Source organism: Ursus americanus, chromosome 4, assembly GCF_024610735.1.
Source record: "Ursus americanus isolate L20-20 chromosome 4, mUrsAme1.1.p, whole genome shotgun sequence".
Classification (NCBI taxonomy): domain Eukaryota; kingdom Metazoa; phylum Chordata; class Mammalia; order Carnivora; family Ursidae; genus Ursus; species Ursus americanus.
In genome coordinates, this window is record NC_142130.1 from 24,416,175 (window position 1) to 24,443,969 (window position 27,795).

At 47.5% G+C, this 27,795-nt stretch overlaps 1 long non-coding RNA gene across 2 annotated transcripts; it reads left to right on the plus strand.

The window, feature by feature from the left end:
- Positions 1 to 130: 130 nt before the first annotated feature.
- Positions 131 to 27,285, plus strand: LOC148110220 (uncharacterized). 2 transcript variants are annotated; one of them, XR_015724162.1, is made up of 4 exons: positions 131 to 606; positions 9,290 to 9,414; positions 9,533 to 9,619; positions 24,119 to 27,285. It is a non-coding gene; the product is annotated as an uncharacterized LOC148110220 (long non-coding RNA). The 2 variants fall into 2 exon arrangements; XR_015724163.1 differs by lacking the exon at positions 131 to 606 and adding an exon at positions 1,385 to 1,515.
- The last annotated feature ends 510 nt before the right edge of the window (positions 27,286 to 27,795 follow it).

Consider the following 27,795-nt stretch of genomic DNA (forward strand, 5'->3'; position numbering starts at 1 on the left):
GAAGATTGAGGGGCGATGGAAAATAAAAACGGTTACAAAAGACAAAAGGACTACAGGTAACATTTTCTTTAACACTATCTTTTATATATTATCGTCTTAGTATTCCAGTAGGTTCAAACCTGTATTCTTATCCAGCTGTTTATCTATGTCTGCTTTCTCCACCCAGCAAGATTTCATACATCAAGATATTTATGGTTCTGTTTGTGCTGACTTGTTCCTACCTCACAATGTAGATCCTTCCGCAAGTGAAACCCACATGATATTGGGCAAGAAGTGTCCAAACAATAATGTTCCAGGCTGCCATGGCTTGGGCAATGTTTAATGATATTGTCACTGTGCCTGCAAATGCAGGATCCATTTTCAGTTTGGACTCTGATCAGGAAGAGACTCTTCCCACCAAAGAGGCTTTAAAATCCTTCCCAGCAACCAGCATGCAGAGACCAGAGCTGCCACCACTGATGAATCCTCACTGGAAAAACGCAGCTCCAGCGCCAGCAGTGAAAAACATAGTGCTCCTGCAAGATAAGTGCAGAGTCCCTGTGTGATCAGAGAGCCAGTCACTGCTCCAGCGAGATCGGAGAGCCAGGCAGTGCTCCAGCGCGATGGGTGAGCCAGGCAGCGCTCCGGCGTGATCGGTGAGCCAGGCAGCGCTCCGGCGTGATCGGTGAGCCAGGCAGCGCTCCTGCGCGATGGGTGAGCCAGGCAGCGCTCCTGCGCGATGGGTGAGCCAGGCAGCGCTCCGGCGTGATCGGTGAGCCAGGCAGCGCTCCGGCGTGATCGGAGAGCCAGGCAGCGCTCCGGCGTGATCGGAGAGCCAGGCAGCGCTCCTGCGTGATCGGAGAGCCAGGCAGCGCTCCGGCGCGATGGGTGAGCCAGGCAGCGCTCCGGCGTGATCGGAGAGCCAGGCAGCGCTCCTGCGTGATCGGAGAGCCAGGCAGCGCTCCGGCGTGATCGGTGAGCCAGGCAGCGCTCCGGCGTGATCGGTGAGCCAGGCAGCGCTCCGGCGTGATCGGTGAGCCAGGCAGCGCTCCTGTGTGATCGGAGAGCCAGGCAGCGCTCCTGCGTGATCGGAGAGCCAGGCAGCGCTCCTGCGCGATGGGTGAGCCAGGCAGCGCTCCGGCGCGATCGGTGAGCCAGGCAGCGCTCCGGCGCGATCGGTGAGCCAGGCAGCGCTCCTGCGTGATCGGAGAGCCAGGCAGCGCTCCGGCGCGATCGGTGAGCCAGGCAGCGCTCCGGCGTGATCGGTGAGCCAGGCAGCGCTCCTGCGCGATGGGTGAGCCAGGCAGCGCTCCGGCGTGATCGGTGAGCCAGGCAGCGCTCCTGTGTGATCGGTGAGCCAGGCAGCGCTCCTGCGTGATCGGAGAGCCAGGCAGCGCTCCGGCGTGATCGGTGAGCCAGGCAGCGCTCCGGCGTGATCGGTGAGCCAGGCAGCGCTCCGGCGTGATCGGAGAGCCAGGCAGCGCTCCGGCGTGACCTGCGAGCAGCTGCGGCATTAGTGGAGCTGTCAGTCCCAAGGTGAGCGAGCACAGACTAAGATTGCTCTATGATCAGTAAGTAGAGGTCTAGAACAAGTGATGGGCATTTCTGCTCAGAATCAGACCGTGAGGAATCAGAAAAGCATGGCCCAAAGAAGAGGATGCTAACCCCACAGAGACTCTTTCTTTAGCCCTAGCAACCTGTGTGTCAGATCCCCCTTAGAGCCTTCCTCATCTGGCATCTGAACTCAGAATACAGTCCCTGTAGGATTCGTTTTCTATAAGATCATGCAGGGGATGGTACTTAAATCTCATTCCAGAGTGTGTGCTCAGGCATCCTTCCCACCTCGTCATAAAGGGCTGGGCTCAAGGACATCAGGGTTTGCTCTACAGACACCTGGATCAGGCAAAGTCGATCTGACATCTAGAATCAGGGTCGGCATCCCAAGCCGGCAAGCCTGGGAGAGCAACTACCCCTAGAGAATTCTGTTTGAATAGGCTTGCCTCTTTCCGAATCAGCTATGTGTCCTGGACGAGGAAAGTCCTTGATAATCATTTCCATGAAAACATCACAGAGGAGAAGGATACACGGGAAAATAGTAACTCAGGCTCCTTCGGGGGAGGACAGCAGGGTAACTGAGGAAAGAGTCAGGGGAAAACTTGCATGGCATTCCCTTTACACTTCCCTATATTTTTGAACTACTCATTACCAAATCAAATAAATGGGCGAATAATGAATGGTTAGGTAAAATTAAATAAAAAGAAAATCTGCAGAGGAGATTTGCTCATGGCATTTCTCTGAATTGAAGACTGAGCCTCAGCGATGATCGCAGTGGTGCTGGTAAAAATTAAAAGGTCCAGGGAGAGTCCTGCTTTGTGTAACAGGACCCTCACCATCATCTACGTTTGTTACTTGAAATTCACTTTTTAGAGTCAAGAAAATACCTCACTGTAAAATGGTCATACGTGCCCTTAAAAGGGAAGAAATCAATTCATGTTGATCAAACACAAGTTCAAAATGAGCCCTATCTGTTGGAGGGTCGAGAGAGCAGCCAGTTCCTCCCTGACTGGCACTGTATCTCTGTGGCCTCCAGGGTCTGTGTCTGCCTTGGGAGTCAAAGAAAAACTTGGTGGGAAGCTACAAAGATTCAGAGCGTCGATGCCTCCGGTTCAGCCCTCAGGACCACAAGGCAGGGACCAGGCACAGGAGTGAGCTCAGGCCCTTCACAGTCCTGCCTCGGAGCCCAGGGCCAGGGCGCCTCAGGCCCCCCACCAGCAGGGCGATTCCTGCTGTCCTTCCAACAAAGGCCCTGGGCCCCCTGGGTGCAGTGGTGCCACCGTGGAGGCCGGCCTCAAAAGCAAGGGAAGGAAGCAATAGAAGGGAGAACAGGGAGGTGGCCGCAGGGCTGTTTGCAGCGTCGAGACAAGTACAGGTGTGTGAGCAGCGGGTGCCCAAAGAAGGGCAGGCTCTTGGAGATGAGATGGCATCACCATGTCATTGCCTTTTAACCCAGGGTGTTTTTTGATAACCTTCTGCCAAAAAGGACTGAAGATGAGGTTTCTTAACCCCATCTAAACAGAGTGACTTTGTGAACAGAAAGCGTCAACTCAAAAAGAGCAATGAACCAAAGCGCCAGGTCTGAGCCTCCTGGGGGAATGGTCATTGGTTGTTCCAAAAGCACCTCGAAGCCCCAACAGCACTTGACATCCTGCGATCTAGGTGGCCCCTGGAGAGCTGGGCCTCCAGACCCTGGGAAGGGGAATGTGGCGCACTCAGAGCTCTGCTTGGGGAAAGGAGGACTTTCTGGAAAGTGAAGCTGGAAAACGATGCTTCTCCTTCCGGTTCCCCCTACACCTGCTACCAGGTCCCACTGCCTGAGTCACTGCACCGGTCACAGCTCTCTGATGCTTGGACCTTCGGTGGTTCCTGGCTGTCTCACACTTGAATCTCCTCTTCCCTCTGGCATCCAGGGCCTCCAAAGTCATGTACTAACTCATCTACCAACCTAACTCCCTCATCTCCCAGCCTTACACACCTAGCCATGCCCATCTTTCCACAGGCACCCAGCAAGCCCCTAGCTTTCCCACCATCCTGGGCTGGCTCGTGTCAGGCACTCCCCCGTTTTCTCAGCTCTCCAATGTCACTCTGTGAACTCAGCTTTTCTTCACGCCGAATGCCATCTTTTAGACAAGACCTTTGCTTGTCCACTGTTCTGTACATCTAGACAAAAGGAATTCCTCTCATCTCCTCTCTAAGAGCATCTTCTCTATGTTTTGCTAGGACTTCTTACTTTCTCCTATACATTTGGTTCATTGTGCGATTCTCAGAGCTTTGCCCTGCACGGTACCCTCAGGGTGGCTCCCTATGGCTGACACACAGGGGGTCACCTGTAGATACTGGAGACTGCCTGGAGGGAGCAAGTTCATGGTTGCTAGGAGAGCACAGGTTGGCTGAAGGTCTGCCACATTTGTGCCAGGTGCGGAGCGGGGCTGGCTGACCTGTTCCCTTGTAACTCCTGGGTTTCGTGTATTTGTGAGTCTATGAATAGGCAAAGTCAAAGGCCACACTAAGCATCTTTCCTGCTCCTACCATAATCTCGGGGTCAGAGACATCCCTTAGGGATCAACTCTTTAAATCAGCCTTCATGGCATGCTGTGGAAAGGCGCTCCTTCCAGGAGCTGACTAATGCTGACACTCTCTTCTGTTGTTGCTTGCTGGGCTGGCTGTGTTTTTCCTCTGGCTCTGCTGTGTCTCTCAGGCCGTCTGGCCTGCTGGACCCAGGTAACGAGGGCGAAGAGAGTCCCCCTTCTCTGAGGGGGGCTCCAGAGGCTCTTGCCCTCCCGCGGGGAAATGGAAAAGGCCCCCACACCAGGCTTCTTCCCTTCCGCTGTCTCAGATCCTGCCTTTCTGGATGGGACAGGGCCCAGCACGGGGCGTTCTGTGGTCACAGGAGGAGGAGACAGACAAGGGTGCAGGGAAGGGAAAGAGGGCAAAGAGCGATCCCTTTACTCAAGCATCCTTCAGGGGAAAGGGACAGAATTTGACTGGAGCCTGCTTTCTGGGTAATTTGGCATCAAACAGCAATGAGGCCTGGGATCTTGCCAAGTCTTTGTTTTGTTTTGTTTTTTTCCTTTCCTCCAATCAGCCCAGGGTGCTGGGGAGTGGGAGGGCGTGGAGGGGGTGGGGGCCACACGCACTGGGGGCTGCCGGGGAATGCTGAGCCCGCAGAAGTGGCCCATTGAGAGCTCCCGCTCACAGCTCACAGCTCGCAGCGCAGGGGCGGGTGGCACCCCCAGCCTACCACCACAAGGGCAGCTCTGTCCTGTGGGCAGAGGGCTCCGTCCCAGCCCCACTGGCTCAGAGGGAACAACATTTCCTTATAAGGCCCCGGCCGCCTTGCCAAGGCTGGCTGCTCCGACAGACTGTAGCTTTCCATTCTCCTCGCCCGGCTCCAGTGCAGGCCTTGAATGTAGCCCTTGTTGTCAGGCCCCTCCTCTCCTCCACGGCCCCCACCCCACCCACTTCCATTCCCGGCCAGAGCCAGCCCCACCGAACAGGATAAACAGCCCAGAGGCCTCTCCCACGCAGGGCCTGCCTCAGCTCAGGCCTGCTGGAGGCAGCACAGGGTAGCAGAACACCGGGCTCAGTGGGCCCCGCTGTTCCCCCACCGAGCCGGGTGGCTCAAGCCGAGGTCCTGACTTCTCTGAGCCTGTTTCCTCATCTGAAAAACAGATTCCAACTGCCACAGGCTCTAGATTCTTCGCATTGCTTCCAAAGCCCTTCCCAGTCAGGCTACCTTCACGGCTTTACCTCGGCTGCTACCCCGCGGCCGGGTTCCCCAGACTCCTGCCCTCGCCCCCACGGGCACCATGTTTCCTCAGGCAGCTGGAGCTCGGTGCACAGGGAAGGACCCTCTTCCTCCCTTCCCAGGAAAACTGAGTCCTTCCTTTCTCTGCTCAGTGTTTGCCGGCACCTCTCTTAGAGTTTTGCTGTGTGGCCATTACAATGATTTGTTTACGTGCCTTCTCCTTTAGCTGGTGATAAGCTCCTTGAGCCTCAAGTGGTCTCTTCTTCCTCTTTATATTCCTGAGCTCTGCCTTGCGCCAGGCCCATGATCAGGGCTTCATGCAAGATCGTTGTGTAAACGCCTGAATGTACAGTGTTGGGCAAGCTCAAAAGAGACAACTGACGTGCGACTACTTTGCAAACTGTAAAGTGCGGTGCCCCTGTATCATGCTACCCTCCACCCCAAATTTTCCTCTGTATTACCCCATCACAACCCTTTTCTCCATCTACCCAGTTCCACATCCTCAATTCCGCGCTCACGGCAACTCCTCAGGGCTTAACATGCCTCACTAAGACATTACTGGTCTCTCATGTCAGTGTCAGGACTAGAAGGGCCTTTGGAAATTATCCAATGGTTTCTACACTAGCATCCACACAGATGTCACCTGGCCACACAAATGGATTAAATGAAGGGGATCTGAGCCCTCAGCCCCACCCCTTTCACTGTTTATACATGCTAGGTCCCCACAGCATTCTCAGAAAAAGGAATCCAGTGGCTTTGCAAGTACACTGATTAATCCAATCTCCATACTTGACAGCTGAAGAAACTGAGCTCCCTAAAAGAAAAGTGGCTTCCCTGATATCACATGAGTCAGAGACATAATCAAGCCCACACCTGGGGTCCCTGACTCTGGCCCGCCAAAGCCTTTGCCCCCTGCACAAGTGCCCACTTAGGGCAGACTGATGAGGAAGGAAGCTGCAAATCTTGCCAAGCTGAGTTCTCCTAAGTCTGGGATGTGTCGAGTTCCAAAGAAAGAATTTCAGTCTGAACCAGAACAAATCTTTCTGAAATGGGGATTCTGCAAATTATCAGGTCAGTGATTTGCAAGCACGGGGCTGTTAAGTACTGTAGTGGGACTCTATTCCCCATGATCCTAGCAACAATTTTAAAGAGAAAAATCTTATCCTGGGATGAAATACCCTGTTCTCCATCCACACACTCATTTTCTCGAAAATGGTGTTTGTAGAATGAAGCCCACAGTTGATCACGGACTGTGTTCTAACACCATTTGACACAGAGCCAAATTCCGGTTAGAAGGTGGTCTGCCCCAGGCTCACCCAAGAAAATTTAGTTTCTTGAATACTAAAAAACCTTGCTATAATGAGGTTTCTCCTAGAAGATGCCTAAGGGTAGACCCTGCCAGAAGCAAGGAGTACACGGGGATGCAAGGGCTGGGAGATAGGAAACCGAGCTCTGCTCCCAACTGCACTTTACTGCAAAACCTAGAGCAAGCCAGCTGTCTCCGTAGGTCTTGCTTTTCTCACTACAAAATGGGAATAATGATGCTTCCAAGATCACTTCCAAAGGCAGTGAAAATTAGATCAATTAAGATGATGAATATGAAAGTGCTTTATGAATGATAACAGAAAAACTATGCATCTAAATAAGGGCCAGTTATTAATAGGCAGTGGTTCTCCCCCTGAGGTTGTCCTTATGGGTAGAAAAGAGAAAACAACTTCCTTTTCCAGGATCTCGTAATGTTTGCTCCATCCCCCAGCTCCCTCATGGCCACTGGCAGCAGCACTATCGCTGATCACTTTCCAGGAAATCAAGAGAGGGGTGGGGCTGCGCTTGCTAAGAAATTGTTTCGAGAAGCTGGAAAGCAGACAAAGGGAACCATTCTCTCACCCTGTATTCCCCTCCCCTTTCTTCCCAGGTACAAAGGGAAGGGCTTTGCCAAGTCCAGGCTCTGGACAAACTCTGGGTGAATTGGGGGAGTCATTTCTTTTCTCTGAGCCTCTATTTCGCCGCATGTAAATGAAGGGGTTGGATAGAATGGTATGAAGTTTAGGGGTAAGGATGTCATTTATTGCCAAAAAAGAGAGACTTGAAAGTGAAGAAAGTGTATTATTAATAATTATACCAGGATGACCACAGCAAATAAGACTACCCCGGGCAAACTGGATATACAGATATTTAGTTAAGCCTTGCTTCAACTTGCGCTATCATCAGGAAAACAAAACGCCCTCAAGAAAAAAAAAATTTCAGTTCCCTTGGTGTTCTCTTGGCCACATTGAACTTCTGACTAGTTCTACAAGTTGTTTTTACATTGTTCTCCGTCATCAAGGGCAAACTCAGTATGAAGTCACGTATATAAAAGAGCCTGCATGTCATAAAGCATTTCTATATCCTTTATTCTCCATGCAACAGCCTTATGAGGCAAGCATGCAAAGATGCCCATCCCATTTTTAAAAAGAGCCTTAGACAAAGTCAAGGATTTGCCCAAGGTCATGGAGCAAAGGGAAGCACAGCCATGTCCTAGACTCTTAGCCCTGTGCTTGTTCCACTGGACCAGGTTAGCAAAGAGGGCGCTTCATCTGCAAACACGGACTGGCTTAGGTTGGCCACCTTCCACCCAAAAAGTTCCTTCTCATTCTATAACAATGATACTGAAAGCACAGTAAAATTTAGACCACCCTTTCCCCCGATACCCTAAAGCATGAGATCATCAGTCTATAGGGTTGACATTAAGAATCAGCTAAATTTACAAATAAGAAATCCAAAACCCAGAGAGAAAAGAGTTGTCGCTATTACCCATCAAAACCCATATCCAAATGGAATTTAGATCCCTATCGTCCTCCTCGAGCAATTCTTTCCATACAAACTAAACACAAATAAGCTTAGGAGAGTAAATGTAACTTATGTCCCTTCACCACCTTTCAACGATTCATGAGTTACCTTTAGATTTTCTAATGTGGAGGAGTCTCGGGCTATCCCTTCCTTCCTCTAGCTTAGAGAAGTGAGAGTTAAGAGTGTGGAAGTCTCGGGCATTGCACCAGGCACTTATTTCTCTTCTCTGCATCTCCAGTGAAGATCAAATTAAATGAAGCTTCTTCATGGGCAAAGCTTCCATAACTCAAAATGTTTACCGGAGTCCTAAGGGCAAAACCAAAGGGAACTTGCCAGGAAGGGAAGAGCACTTGGAAAATGAATAAGGACGCTTGGGTTTGAATTCTGGCTCAGCTTTGACTTTGCCGTACTACCTCGACCAGGTTATTTCCCCTCTCTGGACCTCAGCTCTTCAGCCGTGAAATAAAAGAGTTGGATTAGGTAATGTCTAAACAGTCTTCCAGCTCTAACAAGCTGTGAGTATCCAAACTGTAAATGTAGATGTTTTGGAGTGGAGGGTTGATCAAATTCTTTTCTGTCCATAAGCCTCGCAGGAGTCACTGCCCAGGAGAGGTTTTGTCATCACTTCTTGCTGGGGGGCATTCCCTGCCCCTTTGCCCCTTTACCCTATGCCCCTTTGCCTCAGTGCGAGTAACTACTTGTGCCAGTTAAAAGAGGCAAAGGGGCTGGTAACCCTCTCCAGGTCAAACCAGGGGTGTTGAGTTAAATCAGATGCTTTAGCCAAGTTTCCTAATTGGCTGGGTTCTCATAAATTAATACAGCTCTGGCAAACTTTGCTCAAGAATGATCATTTCTTTCCTAATTTATTACCTGTGTTGAGATCATTGCTGCATATATTTCTCTAAGGAACTGTAACTACAAGGCAAAATAATGACTCCATGACATTCATTGATGTCACTGTTTGAGTCCAAGTGTCCCTGAAGACGGAGGAAAACTTTCCAGAAGACAAGGCTTGTTTCTAATACTGACAAACGACAACACAGCTTGTGATTCTGAGCTGAAGGTTCAGAGCCAGGATGCCCATTCTGTCAGTCTTCTTTTTAAGTGGGAGGTGAAGCTGTTTGGAGTCAACTTCTGTGTTTCTACTTGCCTGACACCTGCTCTCTTCTCATACAGAAAGTTCTTATTCAGTGGAAAACCCATCCCATGTGTTATGTACAAGACACTCTTCCCACATAACCAAAGAAGCAAACATATGTCTTGGGACTGGTCCCCACTTAAAGATGAAGACCACAATAAAGGTAAATATGAGACCAAAGCAAGTCAATCCAATTCCTCATGATGACTTTTCTGCTTTCAGGGAAGATGATTATTTTTCCCTGTTGGGTTTACTTAGTTGATAGGATGTACATCTTACAGGTGGCTATTCTGCCCACATATGGAGGGAGCTGGAGAGATGGAAACCTGATGATACCCTCGGAGCCCCTGGATACAGCTAAGTCAAAGGCAAGCCTACTCATAGGCTTTTTGATTACTAAGCTACTGAATCCCCTCTTTGGTTTAGGCCGGTTTGAGTTAAGTTTCTGTAATTTGCAACCAAAAAGAATCTTGAGTCGTGTTGTTAAATTCTGCATAGAACCTTTTACTCTCAGACTTAAGAATGCCAGAGCCCTGAGCCTTCTCAAAATGTTCTGATTCTACATTTGTGTCCTCCTTTTTTTTTCATAGTACTTTGATTGCTATTACATTTCCGGAATGAAATGCCTCACTTCAGGTTGCCTCCACCGGTAACTTACAAATTGTATGAATGTGGACACATTACATATAGCATTGTGCATCCGTTTCTTCATCTCTGAAATGAAGATGATAAAAATAGTGTTCACGTCATAGATCTAGTGTAAGCACTGCAAAATTCGAGTAAAGCCTTTAGCCCAATGGCTGCCATGCAGTGCTCCATAACTCTGCCTGGTACTATTAGCTTATGATTCTTGAAACAAGAGAGCTTATAGCTAAGAAAGTCAAGGACCAGAGATAAAAAGGACATGCCTAAGGTAACACAGTAGTTAGTGGAAGAACTAAAACCAAGTCCCAACTTACATGTTCTTTTTTGGGGGGTAGGGGGGAGCAGAGGGAGAGAGAGAGAATCATAAGCAGCTCCACGCCCAGCCTGGAGCTCGATCTCACGACTCTGAGATCATGACTGGAGCTGAAATCAAGAGTCAGATGCTTAACCCACTGAGCCACCCAGGTACCCCTCCTACTTTGAATTGTATTCCATAAACCAGTCGGTCATTTCAGATTGTGTTCACTTGTTCATACTTTCATTGATTCTTCTACTATGATTTCATGTGCTCATTCATTCAGCAAATATTTCCTGAGAACCATAGGTTCTTTCCAGCCCTAGGGTCTATCAGTTAGAGACCTGGGTTCTAGTCCCAGTTCACTAATTCACTACTGAGGTCAAAAGCAATGGACTTCTTATCTTTAGGCACCAGTTTCCTCAAGACACTGGCCAAGATATTTCTGAAGCTCCTTCCATGGCAAGTTCCTATTTGCAATCCTGAGTACTACATGTGTGGAGGATACAAAGATGGGGCCGCGGTGCTCATCTAGAGGGGCCCACAGCCAAGTGGGAAAAACAAATACAAATGACGTACCCTTGCTCTACCATGCTGGGGTACAACACATGTCACTTGAACAATGTTTCTTAAATAAATCTGATGTGGCTCCCACATGCCAGGGTTGACAAGAAAGTTGATTTCTGGCATATTCTGGGGGGCCAGCTCCCCTCCTCCAGACAGATGACCGTGTATAAGAGACTCAAATAGAGTTGCACACTGGTGGCCCTTGGGCCCGACGAGGCTTTGCAAGTGTTTTGCTTGGCCCACAGTGGTTTGTTGTTTGTTTGTTTTCTTTTAATGAAGTCAACTTTTAACAGCTGGGAAGTTTCTCATTAAAACCCAGGCTTCTCTTGAAAAAGCATAAGATCTAGCAACACTGGATTGGCATCTTTAGAATGGTAACTGACATCTCAGAGCTTTACTTTTTCGGAGGGGATGCATCTCTCCCTAAATAGAGGTGAACCTTTGGCTTTATCTTTCGCCAGACTGCACGAATTCAGGAAAAATGTCCCTCATGGCTGCTTTCTTATCATGTGAATGTGAAGATGTTTATGGGGGAGTCTGAGAGGGGAACTGAATGTTTTGTAATAACCTGAAATAATATATTTTAGATTAATAAATAGAAGTTTCTGACCTTTAATTAGGTATTAATTTTAATCTAGCCATTTAGCCTAGCTAGGGCCCAGCATGCTTTGATATTTCACTGGGAGAAGTGTTTTGATGCCAGACTCAGACAAATAACTTACAAATGTTATCTTCTTTTCCCCTAAGGGCATTTGAGTTGGTGACTCTTAGTCTTACTGTGATGTATTGATGACCTGGCTCTCTGAGGAAAAGTGTTCTGATCTGCGGAGTTTGCCATGGTCTGTGTGGAAACACTCCCACCATGGCCAAATGCAAGGATGGTCTCACAGTTGACTTGCAACATTTCTGAAATTTTAGCAATTAGCTCTTTTGACCCAGTATAAGCAAACTCAGCACACCAGGTCTCTCTAATTCCAGAACATGGGAACATGAAAATGTACATAGTAGGCACCAAATAAATATTTGTTTAGTGAATGAATGAATAAGCAAATGAATGAATGATAAAGGGGAGGGGAGAAGATTTCACATTTCAAAGGTCCCTTTTGGCTCCAACATTTTAGGAGTCAGTGGACTTAAGATTGTAGTTTTGTACCTTCTGATGTGGGTCCAGCTCTTAAAGTAGAGCAGAAGTCAGTGGGGAGGCAGATAAATAAAAGCAATCAGCATCAGTCAGAGGTGACTCCCTGGAGGAAGTGGTAAATACACTGGGCTTTTCCAGCCTTCGTAATTACTGTCACAAAAGACATCTGTCACCTTACAAAAAGTTTCACCCTAATCTTTATTTCAATTGCCAACTACTCTATTTCAAATGTGACCATGTTTATAAAAACCTGATGGACACACTTTTCAGGAACATCTAGCTTCTAAATTTTCATGTCCTTAAACGTCTGTGTGTGTGTGTGTGTGTGTGTGTGTGTGTGTGTGTGTGTGTGTGATTATTGGGTTTAATTTGACACAGATAAGAACATGCAGAATTTGCCCAGAGGCCCACAGATCTGACCCCCCTAGCTGACTTGATATCTGAAGGAATGATCTGTTCCGCACCTCAGAGAAGACCCACTTAGGACAGGAAGTGAGTCATCTGTGTTCCACGGAGGACCTATCACAGTTTGGACTATACTAAATGTGAAACAGATTAAACTGGAACGAAATCATGACATATTTGCTCCCTCCCACACTGTGGGATATTTCATAACCTCCTGGTACTTTACCCTGATACTTTCAGGGCTGGAGAGGTCTTTAAAAATCACCTGTCTGACCCTCTTACTCCATGGGGGACACTGAGGCTCAGAGAGAGTGGCGTCTTGTCCAAGTTCACACAGCATATTTAGAGCAGGGCCAGCATCAAATCCCTGTCCTGAATCCCTGTCAAATGTCTTATAGAAATATGTACCTACAAGCCGAGTTTTGTTTTGTTTTGTTTTGTTTTGTTTTGTTTAGAGATTGAGAGAGCCAATGCACAGGAGCGGAGGGGGGGTGGGGCGTGGGGCGGAAGAGGAGGGAGAGAGAGAATCCCAAGCAGGCTCCATGCCCAGCACACAGCCCTACTCGGGCCTGCACGTCATGACCCTGAGATCACGACCTGAGCCGAAACCAAGAGTCGGACCACTTCACCAACTGAGCCACCCAGGCGCTCCAACACAAGCTGAGCTTTTAAAGAGAAAATCTATTTTATTCTTTTGTTTAACCGTTCTTAGTAACTTGACGATCTATTGACTAATTATAATTGAAAAATAAAATCATAACAACCGACCTCTAGTTATATTGGGGTCCTCAGACATCCGAAGGAACCTGGCCTAGTAGGCTAAAAGACATCTTCCTAGCGTGACACTGAAGACAATACACGCAAATGTATAGCAGGAGATAAATCCGCTTGGTTTAACTATCAGCCAAGAACTATGTCATTTTAGAAACAACAGAAAGAACCAATTCTCTTCATTTTAATTTCTGTCGTCGAAATTTCGAGACCATCTCTTGTGATGTCATCACGTTTGTTGGAGACTGAAAGCCAGGAAGGACCCATGGCAGCCTGTGGAACTGTTACACCTGGAGGCCCGGGGACGGCAGGGGAGCTATTAGCTGAAGAACAGAGACACGAGCGGGTGTGAGTTTTCTCATCTGTCAGGTGAGCAGTTGGAGTTTAAAGAGTCACCGAGTTTCAAGACACAGACGGGTGAGCATCTTGGTGCCTGACAGACAGACAGGAATTGCTGTTCTCTTTCCCTCCATCCAGTCTGAAAAGACGCATTCGGGCCCTCTCACACCGCAGGAAGAATTAGAAACACAACCTCTCTCTTCACAGTCCCCCGACTCACCGTCCTCGAACGGACTTACTCCCCAGCTCCCGTGGGCCCCTGGTGTCGGAGAGAAAGCACTGACCCTGGAATCAGGAGCCCATCCACGAAGTCGAACATGAATCAGCTTCAGAACCTCAGACCGGTGCTTCTTCAACTTGAGGTGTCTAGGAATGGCCTGGGGTGCTTTCTGAATGTGGACTCCTGGGCCCACTTCCGGAGCATCTCATCTCAGCAGCCTGGGATTGCTCCCCAGCATCCGAATTTTAACCAGCACTCCTAGCGGATCCTGACACTAGAGGTACCAACACTCTGCCAGCCGCAGGGAAACCGTCCTCTGTTCTCTGAGCCATCATTCCCCTGGTGTGGAACGAGGACGTTGAACCGGCATCATGCCTAAGAGCCCTTCCTGCTTTAGACAGTGGAGATCTTACGCCTGGGGAAGCAGCCGGGCCCCTGCCTTGTCCTGAGTTACCCCGGTAGCCCAAACAGGCCACAAGCATACACGGCACTGAGCTCGGCGTGAACTGCAGAGGGGTTCAGGGGCTCCCTGCTACTTCCTCCCATGGCATGCCATCCACCGTGCCCTCTGCGATCTGTTCCCTTCTTCACGACTGCAGACCCTCAGAGGGTGTCTCCCCAAACCACCGTGTCCTTGGGCACCTGGCTCTCTGAATCCCTCTTCATGCCTTGGATCTGGAGCCCCTTACACCCACCCCCTCAAGCCCACCACAAAGGACGATGCTCTCCAGATTAACCAAATTGAATGACACAGAAAAAAACAAAACTTGGAAAGGGAGTGAGTTCCTTAAAGATAGGGGATGCTAGGCAGAGGAGATATTTGTTTCCTTAAGATATTCTAATGATCCCATAAAGCAATTACAAATTTATTCTTCAACATTTGTAAATCCTCAAAATTGAAAAAATAACCATCATAGCTTGGCTGCGGAAAGAGGTTGTTCCCAGCCTCTGGCTCTCCTAGGCAACGGATCTTCTGGTTCTTTCTAATACCCTGAAGCTATGACTTGCCTTAGCCATGGCTTCTCCTACTTACAATTATAAGTTCTTCCCCGCTGGGCTCAGGGGTGCTCACCAGAACCTCCCGAAGGTCAAAAGACTTCCACAATCACCTAATTACTTCAACATCTTAACTCAGGACCCTTCTTTTGAAGGTCTCTTGAGTCTTGCATTTTAAGCTCCAGTAAGTTACTCAACATTGTTTGCTCATCTTCCCTCAACACTTTACTCCCGTATACTTTCAGGTGTAGGTGGTAAAGCTCTTGACCAAAGCACAATATATATGCTCCGGAAAGAGAGGGCCCAAGGGCCCTGGGGAGGAAAAACACAAGTTGCCAAAGGCTCTCAATTCTCGAAGTACAGCTGGAGTGCCCATTGGCTGAGAGCCACTTGTAGTGTGGGTCAGAAAGAGCACAGTCAAGTTTATTCAGCTCTTATTTGCTGAGAGGATGCACTAGCCCTCAAATCTCAGGTAGAACTATTTATGATATGATATGTATAATATGGCATTTTTCAAGGAAAAAAATCTCATTAAAATTAGGGTTAAAGTGAATCAGCATTATTAAATGGGATATAGACCAGAAATTCACCTCCCTTTCCATTATTACGAGGCAAGGAGCCTCTGGTCAACAAGAGATCTCCAGTGTTCCTAAACCGAGCTGATACAATTTCAGACAAAGGCAAAAAAAAGAACAACAAAAAAAAAAAAACAAAAAACAAACACCTGGACATGTTCATTAGCTCCTTTGGCTTTAACATTCAGTAAACGGATGCTTTCTGTTTGGCTTTTTGAAACCGAACATGTTTTAAAGACACACTTTGTTGGTTTGGCCACGGACATCAATTCCCCTACTTTGGTCACAGTGCCACTCCCTTTTCCTTTGGCAACGCCTTCCTCCAGCCCAGTTCCTAGACCTCCACCAGCTCCGGGGATGGACTTGGACCAAAGGCAAGCAGAGGCTCCTTCCCTTTCAGCTCCCTAAACTGTTAACTAATAATGACCTTTGCGAGATAAGCCCAGCACTCTTGGAAAATTGAGAGAAGAACTGGGTGTTCATTTACCCTGGGGTTGCTACCAGCCACACGGCCACCACATGAAGTATGCCTGAGCATAGATAGCACCAGAAAAAGAAGGAAGCAAAGACGAGAGATGGGGAGCACAAGTGACAATAGCTCCAATCTCTTGGTTGTCAAACCAGAAGCAAGCTTTGTCCCCAATAATATCCCCCCCTTTTTTTCTTTTGCTTTAGTGTGTTTGAGTTGGGCTTTTGTCACTTGCCACCAAATAATTCTATCGACTTCCCTATCACCTCATTACTACCTAAATAGATCTCCGGGCTCCAGAAATCCCTGGTGGGGAATCATTAACCAAGCACCAAGGAGATCATGGAAATGTGTTTGGTATAGCTGTACAATCCAAACCCAGATCTAATTCAAATCCCAACCTCAAATTCCTCAGGTCACAGATTCCTGTCTCTTAGCACTTACCATATACAAAATTCTCTCAGGATCTATGGCAGCCAGGTGACAGCCACCCCCACCCCCCTCACAAACTGGTAAGAAAACGAAGAGAAAGACTGGGGAGGGACAGAATCTTCTAGATGGGAATCTGGGAGAACTTCATAAAAGAGAGTTACCTGGAGCTGGGCTTTGAAGGGATTGAACAAGTCACAGTTGATCTAGACTAGAACTCAACGTTCTGCCTCCTGGTCCAACATTCAACTTAAACCCAGCAGGGGTGAGTCCTAATGCAGGGCCATGCCTGGAGGAGGAGGGCTGCTGCTATTGGTCCCCCAGGCCCTGCTAATGGATATATAGGGGACTCATGTGGAGACTGGGGCTCAGGCCACCCAGAGGTACACTGGGGGAATCACAAGACAAGGGCCGCATGCCTGTAAATTCATCTCAGAGAATCCAGGAATCATCGAACAGTTGGATATCACAGAATGACACAATGCCGAAGCTAGCAGGGACCTCAGGAATTAATCAGGCCTGCTCATTTGACAGATAAGAGAAGGGAAAACGGAATCGGTCAAGAACTTGTCCAAGATCTCTCCTGCAGAGTCATTCCCAGGCCTGGGGCTCTGGGAATTGGACCAGCTGAAAGGAGATACCATCATTTTTATTCCATCCTAGCAGGAGTGAGAGGGGGAGTCTGGAATTGAATTTTGATAGAAGCTGCCTTTTATCGCCAATAGCTTCCTGGGCCTTGCCTGGATTTTCCCGTGGAACGAGCCTCTCCTGTGGCTGAGTCATGCAGGCCTAGAGGACTTTCACTGGCTCTTGTAGCCAATGACGGTTGTTTAATTGGCTTTTTAGCCAATCACTGTAAAATCCCCATGAACAAGCCCCAGCTGGGGAGGAGCTCCTCCCTGGGCTCCACGGGGGCTCCTGGTGAAATGTGGCTGCCATTCTATGATGGCAGCTTGGGGACCAGGTCCCATTGCTTGCCAAGACACTCCTCCAGAGTCTCTGGAACATAATACATCAAAGGAATAATTATTCTAAATACAAAAAGGGGGGCGCCTGGGTGGCACAGCGGTTAAGCGTCTGCCTTCGGCTCAGGGCGTGATCCCGGCGTTATGGGATCGAGCCCCACATCGGGCTCCTCCGCTATGCTCCTGCTTCTTTCTCTCCCACTCCCCCTGCTTGTGTTCCCTCTCTCGCTGGCTGTCTCTATCTCTGTCAAATAAATAAATAAATAATAAAATAAAATAAAATTTAAATACAAAAAGGAAGGCAGGGTACACACCTATGGGAAGGCTTTTTACCAAAGCACATGAAGGGCCCTGGGGTAGGGAAAAAGGGAGCTGCTTTATTTTCTAATAATCTTTACTTTCCATGGTGCATTTTACCATTCACACCCATTTTCATAGGACTCTTCTAAAAACCTTGTGAAGAAGGCAAGACAGAGTTATATTATCGCCACCTCCCAGATGAAGTGACAGACTCAGAGAGGGGAAGCAACCTGTTCCCTGTCACCTATCTAAGAAGTGGCAGAACGTGGCCCTCAAAACCCGGCCTGACCCATGAGTGGCCGGTGCTCATTTTACAACTTCTGCAGTCTTTCTGGTCCACAGTCAGGTCTGATTCACAAGTAGATCCGACAAAGGTTGAGAAACCCAGAGCCTTTGCAGGAGTGACAAGGGAGGGAGCTGAGATGGCTTGTTCCTTTGTCCTGGGTCATGAGCCGCACCTCACACACAGAGCAAAGCTACTCCCTTTAAAAAAAAAAAAAAAAAAAGAGGATTTTATTTATTTATTTGACAGAGAGAGAGAGCACATGCAAGGGGAGCAGGAGAGGGAGAAGCAGGCTTCCCGATGCGGGGCTCAATGCAGGGCTCAATCCCAGGACCCTGGGATCATGACCTGAGCCAAAGGCAGATGCTTCACTGACTGAGCCATCCAGATGCCCCAAAGCTACTCCTTTTTAAATCTCTGATATCAGTAACAGGCCAGACTAGAAGAGGTAGTGTTTTATAATGGAAATTAGCAACAGACATTGGATGATGAATGAATGAATGAACAGACGAATGAATGAATTTGCTCACATATTAATTTAGTGCATACATATTGATTATGTTTCAGCCAGGCACTGAAGCTGGACCTGAAACTGCATCTAGGATCTGGTCTCTGCCCCAGGGAAACATACATTCTAGTAGGGGGAAGAAACAGACACGCAGACACACCATGACAGGAGCCAGAGTGCAGAGAGGTAGATGCGGTCTAGAAGCCCAGAGGAGGAAGATGTGACTAAGCATCCTTTCCGTGTGATCAAACTTGCAACCCTCTGTTGGCATGAGCTTCCCTAGGGTAGCAGGGACCAGCATGAGTCATCTTTCCGTCCCTATCAGACATTACACTGGGAACATTCGAGATCACCAGTCAGTGCTCGCTGAATAAATTCTCCTGGAGAAGTCGTGAAAGGTTCTGCAGTGCAGGTGACCTGGGCCATGTGACTGAGTGTACAAAGCCTTCAAGCCACCTGTCCTACAACAAGGACCTCAGCCATCACAGCCTTCCCTGGGTTCTGTGCTGAGAACCATCTGGCCCCGGCGTCCTCTCTCACCGGTCACAGTTATCTTTAACGGTGACGAGTAAGATCAAGGCCCAAGGAACATCACAGTCACTGTAGCCCTGCTCATCCATCAGGGCTGGAGCGCTTCACCTTGAACAAGGGAGATAAGAAAATAAAATAACGCCTGACACAGCCTTATCACCTGATAATACAACCTCAGGTTTTTCATTAAAATAACGGAGAGCCATAGTCCTGTACTTTGTCTGATAAAGAGATCACAGGAAACAAAGCTATTAATTTTTATCTCTGCTGTGCAATAGCACATTTGAGTGAATACAGTATAACCAAGGGAGGAAAAATACGTTTTCTGAGGGTGGAAGTTGGATATGAATTTTTTCCCTCCCACCTTCCATTTTCTCTCACATTCTTCATCCACTAACCTCTAGGAATGTTTAAACCCAGTGGTTCTGGCTATGCTGAAATGTTATAAATCTCTGTCCTTACTCTACCCCCATCTGCGGAGGACTCGGTACAAATACTTAGAATACACCTTAAGGGTGTATTCTAACCAGTTAATTGCCTCTCTAGTCCTCAATATTCCCATCTGTAAAATGAGGACTTAGACAGTTGGCCTCCAGGGGTGCTTGGGTGGCTCAGTTGCTCAAGTGTCTGACTCTTGATCTCAGCTCAGGTCTTGATCTCAGGGAGCCAACTTAAAAAAAAAAAAGAGAGAGAGAGAGAGAAAAGAGAAAAGAGAAAAGAAAAGAGAAGAGAAGAGAAGAGAAGAGAAGAAAAAAGAAAGAGAAGAGAAGAGAAGAGAAGAGAAGAGAAGAGAAGAGAAGAGAAGAGAAGAGAAGAGAAGAAAATAAGAGAAGAGAAGAGAAAAGAAAAGAAAAGAAAAGAAAAAAAGACATTGGCCTCCACAATCCCCTCCCAACTTCAATACTTCAGGATCCCATGAAGGAAGGGGACACAGGACAGGTCAGTTTGAAGACAAGGGCAGTCTTTCTAAGCATGAAAGTTGCCAAGTAACAGCAGAACCAGGCAACTGGTCCACCCCATGCCTAAGTGGGCCCAGCTTGGGTCTTCACCATGGGTGGAGAAGTCCATGGGCCCATGAGGATGTGTACCTGGAGCCTACACTTCCCTTCCAGAGCCAACTCTCGGTACCTGGGACCCTGAAATTTCCCACACAAATGGCCCAATGTCTGTTTCCAGGCCCTCCTGATCCCTCTCCTGGTTCTTCATCCCCGTCACACTCCCAGATGCACGCCCGTAGTACTGGGCTGTGTTCCGGGGTGGGAGTGGGAGTGATGTTCAGCCTTCACATCTTACTCTTCCCTGCCCTCAGAAATACTTGAGTGGAAAAGCTCATGAGACACTTGTCATTGGTGTGCCAATGCCTGCTGATGCCTGTGTGTAGCATTGCTGAGGAGGGAAGAGAGTGGGAGGGTGGGGGGAGGACCAGCAGCTTCCATCTGTACTCTTACCTGGCCTGCAGCTGCCGGGGTGGGAGCTGGCCACCACAGCACAACAGGCTGAGGAGGACCCATGTGGCGAGGGGATGGGAAGAAGAGGAGGTGCAGAATGGCCACCCTTCCTAAGCAGGAGCTGTCCAATGGGACCCGTCACAGGCTGACCGGCAAACCAGGCTCCCTCCCAAGCTTGCTTTGGGCCTCGCCTCTGGAGGAATCTGATTTTATATTTTATTTTATTTTATTTTATTTAAGATTTTATTTATTTATTTGACAGAGAGAGAGACAGCCAGTGAGAGAGGGAACACAAGCAGGGGGAGTGGGAGAGGAAGAAGCAGGCTCCCAGTGGAGGAGCCTGATGCAGGGCTCGATCCCAGAACGCCGGGATCACGCCCTGAGCTGAAGGCAGATGCTTAACGACTGAGCCACCCAGGCGCCCCTGATTTTATATTTTAAACGTGAGTCTCGGTATCTCTTTCACTTGCTTCGGAATAAAGCTATCTCAGAATCAGCTTCCTTACCACTGAGACCGTATCTATTTCTAAAAAAACAAAAACAAAAAACTGAAGAAGGCTTAGAGTAAAACACCAGAGGGTGGCATATACAGACCTGCCAGTGTGTGAAGGAGTGGAGTGAATCACGCCAGGAACGATTTTTACTAAATAGAAGAATAAACCAGCTCTGAGCCTCCTGACTGTCAAGGCAAAAATAGAAAGTGATGTGCTACCTGGTTTTTATTATGTGATCAAAAGTACGAATACCTCTTTTTCAGAGGAGATAACCTTTTCCCCAGGCAGGAAATTTGAGGAAGAGGTTTATCACCTGCAGGCTTACGGAGGAGACCAGAGATCGGATCTTCAGCAGTGATCTTGCCGGCAAGACGTGGAATCGTGCTCCACGCCATCAGTTATTATACTGACGCTTGATAAAATCTGAGGCCATGGTATTAGGGAAAAAAATCGGGAAGTCATTGCTACAGGAACCTGAGCTAATACATTTAACTGACCAAAATAGACACAGGAACAGAACTCAGAAAAATCAAAACAATGGACTATTTAGACAAGCACTTCTCAAACTTCTTCACCCTGTGAAGAGACGAATGAAATTCTACCCTGTAGGATTGGCGGATAGAGGGTCAGTCATGACCTCCTCTACCTCTAGGGCAAGGTGAATTTTATCTTTAAAATGTGTTCACTTTAACTGGCTACTTGACAATAAATTTGTGCTTATTTTAATACAAAATCAACTTCCCCCAAATCTTTGCCAAAGTTGATATCACTATGGCTTTGAGTATTCTCTGGCATTATCAAGTATCCCAAATGTCTGGAAAAACAGGGCTGGCTTATATTCTCTCTTATCTGTTCTTTATAATAAACCAATGAGGGAGGCATGACCCATTTTAATGAATGGGGACATTGGAGAACAGAGAGATTAAGTAATTTTTCCAATAGCGCATGGCACCCAAACGCGTAATACTTGAATGAAACACAGATCTCCGGACTGGAAGGCCAGTGCCTTTACCCAGCTTCCATAACGTTAATTTGCTCTTTTAGGAAATAATCAAGGCGTGAACTGGCCAGCCCACTGTTTCTGATGTTGCATTACTGAAGCACTATACCCACTGAACCACTGAACCTGTAAGGCCACTGCTCCAGCTTTCCAATGTCCCCTCATAGTCCACGCTCACATCAATACATGTTTCCTGATTCATTGCTGGATTCCTCCGGGGAATGAGTCACCTCTTGCTCAAATTCCTCCCTATAATCAGTGCATACAGCGTCAGCTTCAGGAGCCGGGAGGAGAGAGGAGTCGTTTCTCCCAGAGCATCTCTGCAGATGTCCCAAAGTGGACAACAGTGATAGGAAATCATTTCTTCTCCATGAGGGCACATCTTCCATCCCAAAAGCCACAGGATGCAATGAGCAGGCTGGAAGGCCAGAAGTCTGGTGACCTGCATCCTGGTCCTAACTCTGCCACCAGATAGTTGTGGGAAAGCCAGTTAACCCATTGGTGCCGGGCGTGCCAGGGAATGATAATGAGAAACAGTGAGATAATGTCTGGGAAGCCCTTTGAGCTCCTCTGTGGCGAGAGGCTGCATAAACACAAGGTGTTATTACTTCCCAGCCCACATCAGCCAAGGACATCACCATGAAGGTTCCTACAGAAACCTCCTCTCTCCCCACATGGGAAAGGACATCCGGGTCCTTGGGCTTCTCGTCCAGCTGATTGCCAAGCTCTGCAGGACGTGGAAGGAGTTGACCATCTGGTTAAAGATGAGGAGCGTCACTGAAGGGAAGGCTTCAATCTTAAAATCACAGACCCTTCCAACTGAAAAGAAAAGTAGCAATTCAGCACACACCCTTTACTTAGAGAAAAAGAAGCTGAGTCCAGAAAGTTTCCTACATAATTCACATTCCCCAAAGGCCAGCCGGACAGGAGAGGAGAGGTGGGCTGAAAAGTGGCCAGGGATCTGGTCTTAGACTCTGCAGAACCCTCTACCTAGCAGGGAACAGGGGCACATTCACGATTTGTGGGCCATGTGAGATGAGCAGTATTGAAAAGCGCTACCAGGACTGTGACAAAGACTGAGCCGGTGTCCCGCAGCCACTGGGACTTGGGCAAACCATTTCAGCTTTGAGCTTCAGAAAAATGGAAACAGGAGGAATGACATCACTCTCCAGCATTTCTGTTATGTCTACAGCTCCCTAATAATTCCGTGACGACTGGCTGATTTCATCCTTCTGAGAAAGCACGGAAAGAAGCATTGTGATTCTCTCTCCTGAGGCTTCGAGAGCTGGAGTCCCAGTCATGTGGTCCCGACCTGACTCCCGGATGGGCCACCTGGAGAAGAACTAGGGCGGTAACTAGACTGTAGTCCCCAGTGGCCTGCTTCTGTGCGGGCAATCACCTGTGATCTCTAACTTCCTTCCAGCATTAAAGGTCTGCGGAGCTACACGTGTGACAAAGGGTTCCTGAAGGCTACCTGGTACCGATAAACTGGTTTTAAGTCAGCACTTTGTCCCTTTAAACTCAGCTACCAATAAGACGTTTCTTAATTCGAATGATTTAACACATTTTAGTAAGAACCTCGCATTATTTTGTATTTTAATATCTTAAATTTTACAAATGGAATGTGAATCTTCCCTGATATTTCGGGATATGACTACGCCACAGTTAAGCCGTCTCTCTATGAATGGACCTTTGGTAGTCTCTTTTTCTCAATTACAAACGGTGGCGCAATGAACACATTTGTATGTGCCACTTAGAAACACCCCCACACGCACATGCTTTATATTGCATTATAATAGATAATTACCAAATTTGTACTGATTTGCAGATGGACCAACAGTGTATGAGAGGACTTATTTTCTTACACTCTTGCTAAAACTTGATATCATCACTCTTTTTAATTTTTTTTTTTTTTTTGCCAATCTGGTAGAATTACATTGTTGATGTTCATTTGCATTTCAAATGTCTTTCCCTTTAAAATGGGAAATAATGAAGTGTTAACACTTAAAATGTGTTCATCTTCTTCAGGGAAAACATGACATATCGAAAGATAAAAGTCTCTGGGGTCAAAGGGCCTGGATTGGCTTCCTAGGTCTGCTGCTAACACACTGGAGGGGCCTTTGTCAGGTTGCTCAACATCTCTGGGCTTCACTTTCCTGTCTGTAGAATGGGGATAGGTAAGACTTTGCCTTCATCCAGGATGGGCGATGATTGTCATGAAAGTGCTTCATAAGTGGTTAGCTCTGGGCCCGTATTAAATATTCCCTGACTTTTATCAGGTGAGTAAAGTGATGCCCAATGAGGTGGGTTGCATATTCCCAAGCAGCAAGAAATCTCCTTTATAGCTACAATAGCCCTGTCTTATATTGGAATATGTTTAGTCCGACTTTTTTAGTAATCAGAAAGAAGGGGCTGCTGAGATTTTGTTGATCTGTTGGTTGGTTGGTTTTGATTTTTGTTTGTTTGTCTCATGTTTTATTTAACAGAAGCACAAGCAGGACAAGACCTCGGGTAGCTGATGAACCGGAGGGCATCATGTTACCTAAACTCCAGACCTTGGCTTCACCTGTGGAAATGCCCCACCCTCTTCCAAGTTCGTTTCTACGGCCACAAGCACACGGCTTGCTAGAGAGTAAAGTACTCCCCAATCCAGGGAGATGGAAGATTTGATAAAGCTAAGACACACTCAAATTCATAATCGCACCTAGGAGCACTGTGAAGACAAAGAGGATGTTTTATTTTTTTGGCCATGGAGCCCCATTTCCCTTTCCTAAGTAGCACCCCACTCTCAGTCCCCAGGGTCTGAGCAGCCCATTCCCAGCCCAGGGATGGAGCACGAGGCTCGGGCTTACATCAATTAGAACTTTGAGATCTCCAGCCCCAGTGATTGGCTAACATCAGAACACATGCTCCCAGAAACCCAATCAGAGTGTTCCTTGGGATCTTTGCCGAGAAAGCTGAGATAGAGACCTTTTGTATTTTTCCCATGACACATGATCATGAAAGGATTTAGCCCTGGAAACTTCTGGCAGCCTTCTCGAGGGAAAAGAGAGTCTTGGAATGGAGGTGATATCAAGGAAGAGGACCTTAGCGATCTAGAGGGTGAAATCAGATCCTACGAATGTTGCCAAAGCCAGATGTCCTCCTGGATTGCTCAGTTACGCAAGCTAATAAATACCTCCTTCAGGCATACACCTTTGTTACTTTTTTTCCTGAACCTGATGTTCTGTCATTTGTAATAACTGGCACTAGTGAAACCATATACACACATTCATGTTCAATGCTTCTTTCCGTACATGGAAGGCAGGGTGATATCATGGCAGAAGCCGAGGCCTGGAAAGTAGGAGATCTAGGTCTGTGACTGGCTTTGTCTCTTTGGGCTTCAATTTCCATAGCTGTAAATTGAGAGAGGTGGACAGATAAACTTGGGACACCTTCCTGCTCTGAAACTCTCTGAATCCATAAACCTACCATTCCTGGTGCTCCTGTGGCCACTAGATGCTGAGACTGTCAAACGCTGACTCTTTGAAGCATCCCATTCGTTGTGTTAAAGGAGGGCTTAGGTGGCCACCAATGGAGGGGACCTGAAGAACATGAAACAATCAGGTTCTCTGTATCTCCCCAAGAACTGACTCCAGAAGAGGCTCAGGCTTTGCAAAACCACAGAATATTCTTCCCTCTTGGTTCCTTGGGAAAAGCTCTCAGCACTATGGAGCGTGTTTCTTGCTATTCATGGCTTGCCAGGGGGAACAGCCAAGAAGAAGAGGTCACATGGCCAGGCCTCCCTGGCACAGGATGTTCTGTGCCACCGATGGCTGGGCAAGGAAGAGGATTGCCCGATCCCCTACTGAGGCTGCCTATGAAAGGTGGGCCCCAGAGTTGCCAACACATAATCTGCAATGATCTCTATAAAGGCTTCTATAAAGCAGGATTCATATTCTACAATAGTTGGTTGTCTGTACTCTATGAAGTATTAGGCTAAGCCTTTGCATAGTCACCCTTTTTTCAAACCTCACAACAACCCTGTTGCACCCTGATATCACCAGCAGTTTATAGCTACCGAAGCTGAAGCTCAAAGAGGTGAAGTCCAGGTGACTTGCCTACGGTCCCACAGCCACAGAGCCACAGTGCATTTCACCGACTGAGGACAAGGTAAGGGCCTGTATGGCTGCTCTTACCTCACCTTCTGCCACCCTTCTCCCATAAACGGGACCCACAAACACACAGACCAGAGCATGTGTTCCGGTCCCGGCCCTTCTCACAGCTGCCTTTGTAAACACTCAGAGACAGAGTGTTCTGGCTGTTTGTGTGCCTGTCACTGCTTTGACTGAACTGTGAGTTCTTCATCAGGGCCTGTGTGATCCTGCTGGTGGCTGCCACAGTTCCTTCTACAAAATAGGAATGAGAAAAGCAGTCCTTCTCTCTGGCCAGCCACTGACCTCAGGGGAAGATTGGACCCAGCCAAGGGCCACAAATTTATTGCACTTAGGGAGCAGGCAGGGAATGGAAACAGAAGAAATCCCAAGCCAGGTATGAGAGAGTAGGGAGTGGTAGGAGACGGAGGGAACAAAACGTGCAGGATCCGCCTAAGGCACTCAGTTCCCAAAGGTTCAAAAAATGTACAGCCAAAATAAACGCAGCCTGGGCCCCAGAGCCAACAGTTAGAGTACCTACTATGACTTCACCTGGACCGTTCGGCTTGGCGTGGAATTGATGCGCATCTCACCTACACTGTAACACCAGTCTTCCAAGATGGAGACCATGGCTGAGAGCTTTCATACATGGTTCTCATTCAATACAGTGTGTGGCAGACAGTGGACATTTAATAAATGCTTGCTAAAGAAACTTAAAAAAAATCAAATTAATGTTTACCCAAGCCGCTATAAGCCTCACCAAGCCAACACTCTATAAAGGAGGTTATTGACTCCATTTCCACTGGTCTAGGAACCAGAATATTGATTATAGTGTTTGGGTGGGGAACCACCCATACCAGGAATCTATTTGTGCCATAATACTTAGAGGAGTCCCTTTAGGACAAGAAAAATGATTCATCGAGTGGTCCCCATACTCTAAAATGAAAAACATGCAGTTCATGGTTCTATAGGATATCCAATCAATCATCCATTCACTCAACAATTATGGCACTAGAACCATAATGGTGAACAAAACAGACACAGTGCCTTCCCTCATGGAATTTACAGTCTTGTAATCAACTAATCACATAAATAAATGTAAACTCACATGTGGCAAATGCTCAGAAGTATACAGCACTTTCAAAGGCCTGGCCTGGGAGAATCAAGGAAGTGATACATGACCCAGCTAAAGAGGGGAAGAAACAGCATATGCAAAGGCCCTGTGGAAGAAGTGTGGCAAAGAAAATAATTTGTAAGTCCAGACAAGTCAAGCAGAAGAGGGAGCATGTGGTTTAAGAGGTTGATAGAGGTCAGACCACTCTAGGCTTGTAACCTATGCAAGAATTTTTATCTTTGGGGCGCCTGGGTGGCGCAGTCATTAAGCGTCTGCCTTCGGCTCAGGGCGTGATCCCAGCGTTCTGAGATAGAGCCCCACATCAGGCTCCTCCGCTATGAGCCTGCTTCTTCCTCTCCCACTCCCCCTGCTTGTGTTCCCTGTCTCGCTGGCTGTCTCTATCTCTGTCAAGTAAATAAATAAAATCTTAAAAAAAAAAAAAGAATTTTTATCTTTATTTACAAACAATATGAGTTAATTACTCTGCTAGCGGGAAAAATGGTTGGGTGATGCCATAGCTCTCCATTCCTGTAACCTGCACCCTCTCTGCAAAGGCTGATTGTTGCCCATTTATTTCTATGGGATCTGAGGCAAGGGAGAAGAGTTTTAAACTCTTTTGGATGGAAAAAGTTATTTCACTCTTAGAGTCTCAGCTGCAAATGAGATTTCTCCTTCCAGTGTACCGTGACATTGCCACAGTAATACCATTAGACACCCTTCTGGCAGCAGGACCTCAGAGCCCTGCTGTTACTTATTTCATGTCCAAAGTCACGTAAGCCACTGGTTTTTCATCTTTGGATTATGCAGACCATATTTTAACCTGAAAAATACCACTCCCACTTGATATTAGTTAATACTTCTAAAATTTAATGACACAATCCCCTTTATATTGGCACCAAAAGAAACAGAAATTTTT